Source organism: Prunus avium, chromosome 3, assembly GCF_965620075.1.
Source record: "Prunus avium chromosome 3, drPruAviu1.hap1.1, whole genome shotgun sequence".
Lineage (NCBI taxonomy): Eukaryota > Viridiplantae > Streptophyta > Magnoliopsida > Rosales > Rosaceae > Prunus > Prunus avium.
In genome coordinates this window covers 27,097,686-27,107,864 of record NC_142286.1, presented here as the reverse complement: position 1 = coordinate 27,107,864, position 10,179 = coordinate 27,097,686, and the positions used below count along the sequence as shown (strand labels likewise).

General features: G+C 41.0%; 1 pseudogene; it reads right to left on the bottom strand.

The window, feature by feature from the left end:
- Positions 1 to 1,133: 1,133 nt before the first annotated feature.
- Positions 1,134 to 1,896, bottom strand: LOC148295843 (secreted RxLR effector protein 161 pseudogene; annotated as a pseudogene).
- Between the last annotated feature and the right edge of the window lie 8,283 nt (positions 1,897 to 10,179).

Below are 10,179 nucleotides of genomic sequence, written 5' to 3'. Positions count from 1 at the left end.
TTGTTAAAGGTCAATGAGTAAGCCCATATGCTATAGGAATGATTGACATTTATGTTTTTGTCCTTTTCCTTAAATTATTATTTTTTTGCACCACTATAAACCCCCAACCACCACCGACACTAGCCGCCACCCGCCAACACCCTCTTCTGCCGTTGACACCAGTCATCGCTACCATCCTCCGTTGCCACCCATTGACCACCATGTTCGACCACCACCCACCACCAATTGTCATGTCACACCATTTTGGGGTGTTGGTGGTGTTGAGTGGGTCGGTGAATTCAGAGGCATAGAAGGAGAAAGTGAGATGGAGAGAAGGGATTCCAGTGAGGATGGGCCAGTCAGATCATCTTGGAGTTCAGATACAACTCGATGTGGTTCCCGTTGATATGAGATGCATGACTTGTTGCACGATGCAGTTGTCGACGTTGAGGGAAGAGAGAGCTTGAACGAGAGGCAAGACGAGGAAGTGTGGTGAAAAGGTGAGAAGATAGCAGAGGAAAAAGCCCAAGAAAGCGTAGGACACGTGGATGGTGGGTTGGAAATGAAGTTGTAGTTTGAACTCGACGTCCATGAGGATGTCGAAGAGAGAGAAAGGGGGAAAAGAGAGAAAGGAAAGAGAGAGTGTAACACCCCGATCCAACAAATTGTTTTATCTAATTAATTAATTGTGTAATTACATTTTTGCCCTTGGGAGTAGGGGCACTTTAGTTGCTTTTTGTTCGGGAAGAATTTGGGAAATTGAGCGGCACCGTTGCATAGAACTCGCCGAGACGAGTTTGTAGATAGGTGGCAGGTTCAATTTGAAGTTAAAATGAAGAATAAACTTTCGAAATACTAATGTTTTCAATAATATTTTTGGCGGTTTATATTCCTTACATTTTAAATAATTAAACACGATTTTATGATATTTTAGTATAAAGTATATACATTGACTTGTTGAGGTATCAATATTGATATAAACTTGTAGAAATAGATTCTTTTCGTATTTCAAATAAGCATTGTTACATGGATTTTATATAGTCTGTTAGTGGTGTAGGAGTTACAGAACGTTTACAGCATAATTGTAACAGACAATTATGCAATTATAGGCATTAGCAACTATAACGGAAAACTGCACTGATTGTCCTTTACTGTCAAGAACGTGGGGGCTGCCTAACACTCCCCCACAAACTTGGCGGTGGAGGAGAGACAAGTTTGGATACCAAGCGGGCAAAGCGATCCGTAGGAAGACCTTTGGTAAAGACATCAGCGAGTTGATCAGCAGAGGGGATGAATGAAACCTTGTGGCTGCCGGAGGCAACGTGTTCCTGAACAAAGTGATAATCAAGGGCAACATGTTTCATGTGAGAGCATGGAAAATAGGGTTGGCAGCCATGTAAGTCGCAGAAAGATTGTCACAATTGAGGAGAACTGGTTGGGGAGCGGGAAGTGTAATTCGCGAAGGAGACCTTGTATCCAAATGGTGTCAGCACATGCATAAGCGAGTGCATGGTATTCCGCTTTGGCACTAGAGCGTGAAACTGTACGCTGTTTCTTGGCACTCCATGAGATTAAATTTGCCCTTAAAAACACACAATAGCCAGTGGTCGAGCGTCGTGTATCGGGGCAACCCGCCCAGTCAGCATCCGAATAAGCAACAAGAATGGAGGAATTGGTGGACCGACGAAGTGGCAAGCCATGACCAAGAGTGCCCTTGAGGTATCGAAGGATGCGTTTTACAGCTTCCAGGTGAAGATCAGTGGGGGAGCCCATGAACTGAGACACAGATTGAACCGCATATGCAATGTCAGGGCAAGTGAGAGTCAAGTATTGAAGAGTACCAACCAGTTGCCGATAAATGAAGGGATAAGAGAGAGGAAGACCGGTGGTATGAGATAGGGAGCCTTTGGAGGACATGGGGGTGGAGCACGGCTTGCATTCGAAAAGGTTACTTCGTTTGAGTAAATCAAGCGTGTATTTGTTTTGGGTGAGATGAACACAATCAGACAGATAAGTTACCTCCATGCCAAGAAAATAATTGAGTTGCCCAAGATTTGTGAGGTCAAATTCAATACCCAAGATACGGATGAAATCCAAAAGAGAGGAAGTACTACTGCCGGTGAGAATAATGTCGTCGACATATAGAAGTAATATCATCATGTGAGAGTTGCTCCGAAAAATAAACATAGAGGAGTCGGCCCGGCTTTGGAGGAACCCATAACGAAGGAGAAAAGAACTGAGGTGCTGAAACCATGAGCGAGGAGCATGTTTGAGCCCATAGAGGGCTTTGTGGAGTTTGCAGACATGCTGAGGGCAAGTGGGATCAATAAAGCCAAGGGGCTGCTACATATAGACTGGTTCAGAAAGTTTGCTATGAAGAAACGCATTTTTGACGTCTAACTGGCAAACAGGCCAACTAGAGGAGATTGCAATACTGAGGACAGTGCGAATGGTGGTGGGTTTCACAACAAGACTGTAGGTGTCAAAATAGTCAATTCCGGGTTGTTAATGATAACCCTTGGCCACCAAACGTGCCTTGTAAAGTTCAATGCTGCCATCAGAGTGACGCTTGATTTTGAAAACCCACTTGCAACCGACAACATGAGTAGATGGAGGCAATGGAACCAAGGACCAAGTACCCTGCTTAAGGAGGGCATTAAATTCATTATGCATAGCCTGTTGCCAATGAGAAAATTGAGAAGCCTGAGAGTAGCATGTAGGCTCAAGATCAGAATCAACCAAAGCAATATACGCAGAAGGAATAGGATAGCGAATCGAGAAATTAAAGCGAAATTTGGGTTTGAAGATGGCGGATTTTGACGGTGTGTGAACGGGGCTGGTGCGAGTGGAGGGGTGAGTCGTGGGCTGTACAGGAAGAGGCTGGGTGTCGGCTGCGGGTGCTAGGGCCAGAGCAGGCGCTAGTGGCTGTGGTTGAACGGGAAGTGGTTGTGGGGTGGCGGCTAAAGTTGGTGCTAGTGCTGGTGCTAGAGTTGGGGTGAATTGGGGAGGCGATGGAATGTTGTCGCCGGGAGCCAATGGAGAGACATGAGACGATGAGGTAAGGATGGCAACAGTAGCTGGAAAGTCCACATGGGCATGATGTGTAGAAGGCGAATCAGGTTCCTGATGGGGCATGGGCCCAGTGTCTAGATGAGAGGTAGGAGGCCCATTGAGCATATCTGAACTTGTGAGAACTGGAACACAAACCAAATCAGAGACAGGGGTTGTTGTGAGTGTAGGGGAAGAGTACAAAAAGTCATGCTCGTGAAAGACAACATGTTGAGAGGTATAGACATGCTCGGTGGGAGGGTGATAGCAGCGATGTCCACGATAATTAGCACTGTAGCTAAGAAAAACACAAGCAAGCGAACGGGGTTGTAACTTGTTAGAAACATAAGCACCAAGATAAGGATAACATGTACACCCAAATGTGCGAATAAGAGAATAATTCGGGTCTTTACGAAACGACCGCCGATAAGGTGTTTCCCATTTGAGAAGTGGGGTAGGAAGACGATTGATTAAGTAGAGAGCGGTGCAAAAGCCTCAACCCAGAATGAGTGAGGAAGATGGGCAGTAAGGAGCAAAGTACTCCCCATGTTAGCAATATGGCGATGTTTGCGCTTTGCTAGACCATTTTGTTGGGGGGTATGTGGACAGGAAAAACAGTGAATGATGCCTTTGGAAGCACAAAATTGTTTAAAAAGGCCATTATCAAATTCTTTGCCCCCATCACTTTGAAATTGTTTAACAGGCAATGAAAATTGAGTTTCAACATAGGAGACAAAAGTAGAAAAATGATGAAACACTACCTATTTAAGTCTCATGGGAAAAATCCACGAGAAACGAGTAAAGTCATCAGTAAAAAGAACATAATAACGGAAACCTGAAATTGAAGCAACATGAGACATCCAAACATCAGAATGTATTAACTGAAAGGGTTCACAAGAATAGGCCTCATCATTTGGCCCGCGGGGTCAGGGGCCTACGGGGGCCCGCCCGGCCCGGCCCATTATGGGCTTTGAGAGGGCCTGGCCCGCCCACAAAAGCCCGGCCCGTTAGGCCCACATGCATATATAATTATGTATAAATAAGGGTTTAGGATTAGGATTACATCACTTGAATGACAAATCTCCCTCTTTCATTTTTTTGTGTGTGTTACTTGTTTGAAAAATTGTGTTTCTATTGAATTCTACTCATTCCTAGTTTATAATTGGATGATTAGCACATTGATTTGTGTCATTTATTAATACAACAATTATATATCTATAATAAGACGAACAACATATCATATCACCAAACATAATCATACCACCAAATATAATCATACTTTTCTTTAACACATCACCAAACATTTGCATATTTATTCATACCATCCTTATAAAAAAAAGAATTTTTTTTTACACTTATTATGTTTTAGGCCCATTTCAGTCCGGCCCGTTGGGCTTAGCCCGACCCGGCCCGATGGGCTTTTTCAAGCCCGGCCAATGAGATGGGCTTGGGCTTTGAATTTTCTAAAATAGCCCAGCCCGGCCTGACCCGATATTTTCTCTATTCTCTTTAAAGCCCAACCCGGCCCGGCTCAGCCCATTGACGAGCCCTACACAAGAACAATGTTCATGAGACGAAAGGGAGAGACGAACAGATTTTGCTAAGGCACAATGGCTACAAGAATTATGAGATAATTTAAAATGAGAACCTAACGAGGACTTCGAGACTAAGGTGCTAAGCACTTTATTGGATTGATGACCCAACCGGTGATGCCAAAGAGACGACGAGATGGTGGAGGGAAAAGCTGACTTGGAAGGAGACACGAACTTCGATGCAAGAGAGGGTAAGACTGGATAAAGACCATCACTACAACGACCCTAAAAGAGAATAACACCTGTGTGTAAGTGACGAATAATATAACCCCAAGAAACGAAAGTAATGCTAACAGGATAATCGTGGGTGAATTGAGCAATAGAGCCAGAGGAAAATTTGACATTACCAGAATGAGTAATGGGAAGGGAGGCACCATTACTAATGAGAACCTGATCAGAAGTGGTGGAGACATTTTTAAGGGTGCGAGCGTCATTAGTCATGTGATTGGTGGCACCAGAGTCCAAGTATCAATTAGGATCATAGGGTTGAGAGATGTGCATGCCAACAAAAGGAGGCGAGAAGGCAGCATCACAGATAGACAGGGGGCACCGAGTAGCTATATGGCCAAATTGTTAGCAAGACCAACATTGAAGAGGACGCGAGGTCGGAGGAGGCCCCAGGATGCTAGAGCTGGGCTAGGAGGGACGGTATGGTCGGTGATGGGATTGACTGGAGCCTGGAAAATAGGCACGAGTGGACCGAAGTGTGGAGACTGGGAATTATGGCGGGTGCCACAGGGGCCACGTGGGTGGCTGGAACAGTGAGACTGGGGTTGCGCAGAGTAAAATGCTTGTGGCGGTGGCTGAGGAGACATAAGTGCAGTGAGAGATTGTTGGGCTTCGAAGGCGAGGAGACGAGTACGAAGATCAGCAAAAGTAGGTAGTGAAGGGAATTTCATGATAGCGGTGATGAGCATGGCATAGTCAGGGCCCAGGCCACGAATCACATAGCTGACCAAATCATCAGAGGAGACTGGGGCACGTATGGCTGCCAACTGATCAGATAAGCTCTTGGCAAGAGCAAGATATTCAGAAATTGTCTTAGTCCCTTTGGTGATAGAGAGAAGGTTGAAACTTGAGATGGGTGGCATTAGAAAGAGATTGTTGAGAAAATTTTGATGAAGATAGTCCTAAACTGCCTGTGAGGTGGCGAGACCAATAACTTGAGCAAGGACCGGCTCGGTGAGAGTGGAACGAAGAATACTGATAAGAGATTGATCAGTTTGATACTAGGTAAGATATTCGGGGTTGGGAACGGGGACCACGGGGTCCAGAGCAGTGTCAATAACTTTGTCTTTGGTGGGGGTGAGAATAGCAGGGGGGCATGGGTGAGAACCATTGATGAATCGCCAAATTTTTTTGCCAATAAGATAGGGTTGGACTTGACTTTCCCAGAGAAGGTAATTGGTTTCCGAGAGTTTGGCAGAGATAAGAGTTGACAAATTGGGGAAGGAGAGAACACCAGCTAGATAGGAGGAGGAGGAGGAGGAGGAGGTGGAGGAGGCCATGGAAAGGAAGGGAAGCAGAAGAATTTTTAAAGAAAAAGGGTGGCTCTAGATACCATGTAGAAACAGATTCTTTTCGTATTTCAAATAAGCACTGTTACATGGGTTTTATACAGTCTGTTAGTGGTGTAGGAGTTACATACCTTTTACAGCATAATTGTAATAGACAATTATGCAATTATAGGCATTAACAACTATAACGGAAAACTGTATTGATTGGCCTTTATTGTCAAGAACGTGGGGGCTGCCTAACAAAACTGTATCTTATAATAAAACTGGATTTTTATATTTTGATTTGTTGGGAATTTGAATTTCTAGTATTTCTAGTATTTCTAATGAGGGATGAAAATAAGGGAATATAAGGCAATGGCCAGGCCGAAGGTTTCAAATCCTAAGCACAAGCCCTACCCAACCTTAGAAGATCGAGCCAAGCGGACCTAATTAACCATTGGGTCAGGTTGAACTTTGGCCCATTGAGCCTTGAGTTACCCACTTTGGCCTGCGAATTGCGGGCCAAATGATGATCCCTATTTTATATAATCCATTCCAGCTAATTTATATCAGCCTCAAGTGTTTTCAGTATTTTCTCAATTACTCGTTTCTCCTTTTAGTTCTTTGTTCAATTTCTAGGCTACTAAATGCTGTCTTGTACCTAACACACTAAATAAAACAAGGAAGCCCCTTGGTAATGATAGCCAAAATCATCATCATCAGTAATATGATACAAGTTGATATAGCACAAACTTACCACATGATATGATGCACTAGTTTCCGAAGTGCTTTCTGAAATGTCATGAGATGTCATGCCCCTATCATTCAAGACATTTAAGTTGGTCCTTCTATCCAAAGTGAAAAGGTCCACAACCTTGGGATGATGGTACATCTTTGCCATGTTTGATATTATCTTTAGGACTTCTAGCGTCAGTAAATGAATCAAGTATAAATAAGAACAACATGATTACAATGATAATGTTTTTCTATAAAGAGGTTGTAATATCTATCAAAATCTATCACACTGGTCGTTGTGAAAAAAAAAAAAAAAAAAGTCACATTAATATAGGCCCTTACAATTTAAAAACTCTAGACCATAACCCACCAATAATAAAACCTTTAAGTAAAACTCAATTTTAAAATTAGATGCCATACAGGATGTGTAATGTAATTTGATTTATTTACCAATTATACCGTTAAATTACTCTTTAATTGCTGACAGTTTTTTAAGTCCCTAATTTTAAGCAATGGAATAATGAGCTACAATCCAAATTAGTTCAAACTTCCACTAATTAGGAAATATTTTTGCTCACCACTTTAACCCAAGGTGTATGCTCACCACCCTTCTTAATACTTGACACGAGTCCATAGATATAATCATGGTTACCTTTTTACTTTAATTTATATAACCATGGTTATGCTTATAGACACGTGTCAAGCGTTCTACAAAAAAGGCAAAAGACGACGGGAATTCATCGTCGTGTATCCGGTTTTCAAACCGTCGTGAAATCGACCGACATCTTTTCCAAAATAAAACCACGACGGTAAATCCCCGTCATTGTTATAACAAACAACGTCATTAACAAATAACAACCGACGTCTGTATACTGAAAAATGAGCCAAAAAAATTGTAAAGGATAAGAATAGACGACCTATTTTGACAAAAAAACGTCGTTTAAATAAATAAAAGAAACATGAAATACAATTATGATGTCTTTAAATAAATAAAAGACGACGTTATTAAAACATACTACGTCACCACTATTTATATAACCGTCATGAAATAAATTTTCCACTTCGTTTTTTACATTAATATTGACGTGGAAATAGCGGTTAGGGTAATTACTTACGACACATGTATTTCTATAGACGACGTTATATTTAATAAACAACGTCGTCCACAAATAAAAGACAACCGTTTTTCAGAATTTATACGTCATCTTTAAAAACACAACCGTCATCTAATATATTTTAAACGGCACAAATTTTCAGTCGATCGCCGTATAAATTTATATTAACGACATGATATGAAAATAAACGACGTGGAAAATATGTTAGGGTCATGACTTACGACACATTTATTTCTATAAACGACGTTGTATTTGATGGACAACGTCGTCATCATGTAAAAGACAGCCGTGTTTCTAAATTTATACGTCGTCTTTACCAAAATGACAGTCGTCTAATCTATCTGAGATGGCAAAGTTTGTCAGCCAATCGCCGTGGAAAATATTTTTAATGACATAAGAACGACGTCCAAATATCACTTTACGTCAACAAATTTACCTTTGGATTTCAAATAACGTCGTGAATTGTTCTTTTTCCACTTCGTTTATGACATAACAAGCAACGTGGTAAAATTTAAGACGATGATTTTTGAATTGTTACGGATGAGTTCATGATCTAAGACGTCGTCTTTTGTAACGTTCAGGTTCGATATCTCGCCTTTTAGACGTCGGTATTATGGTATTGGAGTCGTGTTATTTGTAATTACATGTCGGCTCTTTATGCTTCTCCGACGTGATATCGTTAATAACTGTTTCACAATACCGTCGTGGTTCTTCATTTTTATGTTTATTTTAGACGTCGGTAAATACGTTGCCGTCGTTGAATGCTCCAAAACGTCGTTTTTATTGACAATTTTATTAAAACAGACGTCTGTTTTTCACAGTTTTATGAGGACCGTCGTTTTATAATATTGAACCAGTATTTTATGTACTGATTGTTTTGTGGCCAAAACCTGCATAATGAAAGTGAAGAAAACACATTACAATTTATTACAAAATTAATGTCGTACGGTAGTGCCGTTTAGGGCATAAGTAATTTCATAAATTACAAGAGCATCATTCAATCCATATATCTTCACACCCATCTCGAATATTTTGACTCCCAAACTCACCCACCAGTTCATCTAATGTGTCAACATTTGGCATCCCTCTAGTAAATGGCTCACACTCAATTCTCACATCACTTAAGACATCATCACCAATAACATCATTATATTCTCTATTAGGCGTTGATAACACTACCGACCAACCACGATGCATCTGGTCGTCAACAAAAAATACTTGTTTGACTTGAGAAGTCAAAACAAATTGGTCATTCCTATGTCCAATTTTACTCAAATCTACAAGAGTAAATCCAAGTCGTCGACTACAAGGCCGGAAGTACTATCTATCCAATCACACCTAAAGACTGGGATTGTAAACTTTTGGTAGTCAAGGTCCCAAATTTCTTGAATGACACCATAAAAACCCATATTTGAGAGAATTGGGTTTTTATCCTTGGCAGTAGCAACTTGCATGGTATGTGCAAGTAAATAAACTCCACTATTTTGAACTGTCCGCACATCATCTTGTGCCTTGATGTTAAATTTAACACCTTTAATAAGATAGCTCCTATATGATGGCACTGCCATGTTTGGACCAGCTGCTAGCCACTTTAAATTTTCTGATACGCCATAATTGTCTCCCTCATTAAGTTCACTTTGAACCTGCAAATTAATCATATCTTAATTCAATCTAACATAGAAAGAAGAAAATTAAAAGTCCAATATGTTATTGGATAACATATACCTTGAAGCGTACCCATTGAATGAAAGTGCTATTGTGCTTATCTTGCATCCACTTTGTTCTCTTTCTAAATTTTGGATAAGCGGTCTTGATGTGGATCATATGTTCCCTACATGACACGAAAAATTCAAGCATTACGGTCCCAAACATATAAGATAAACATAAGGAATAATTTAAAATGGAAACTTAAAGAATAAAACTCATACTCGATATAAGGTAGGACTTCCTCCGTATTCTCCAAGACATATAGATGTGCTTGGTTCAACAGGTCCAGACCAACTAAGCTCACTGTGCAACCTGATAATGGCTTTGAAACTCCTATCTTCTGACTTGATGGCACTCCAATTGTACTAATATCAGATAAATGTTCGGTGCAAAATTCTACAGCTTCTTCAGCTATATATCTTTCGAACATACCCTTTTAGAACTTTCATATATCTTTCGAACGGATACATCCATCTAAAATATACTGGCCCACATAAACGAACTTCT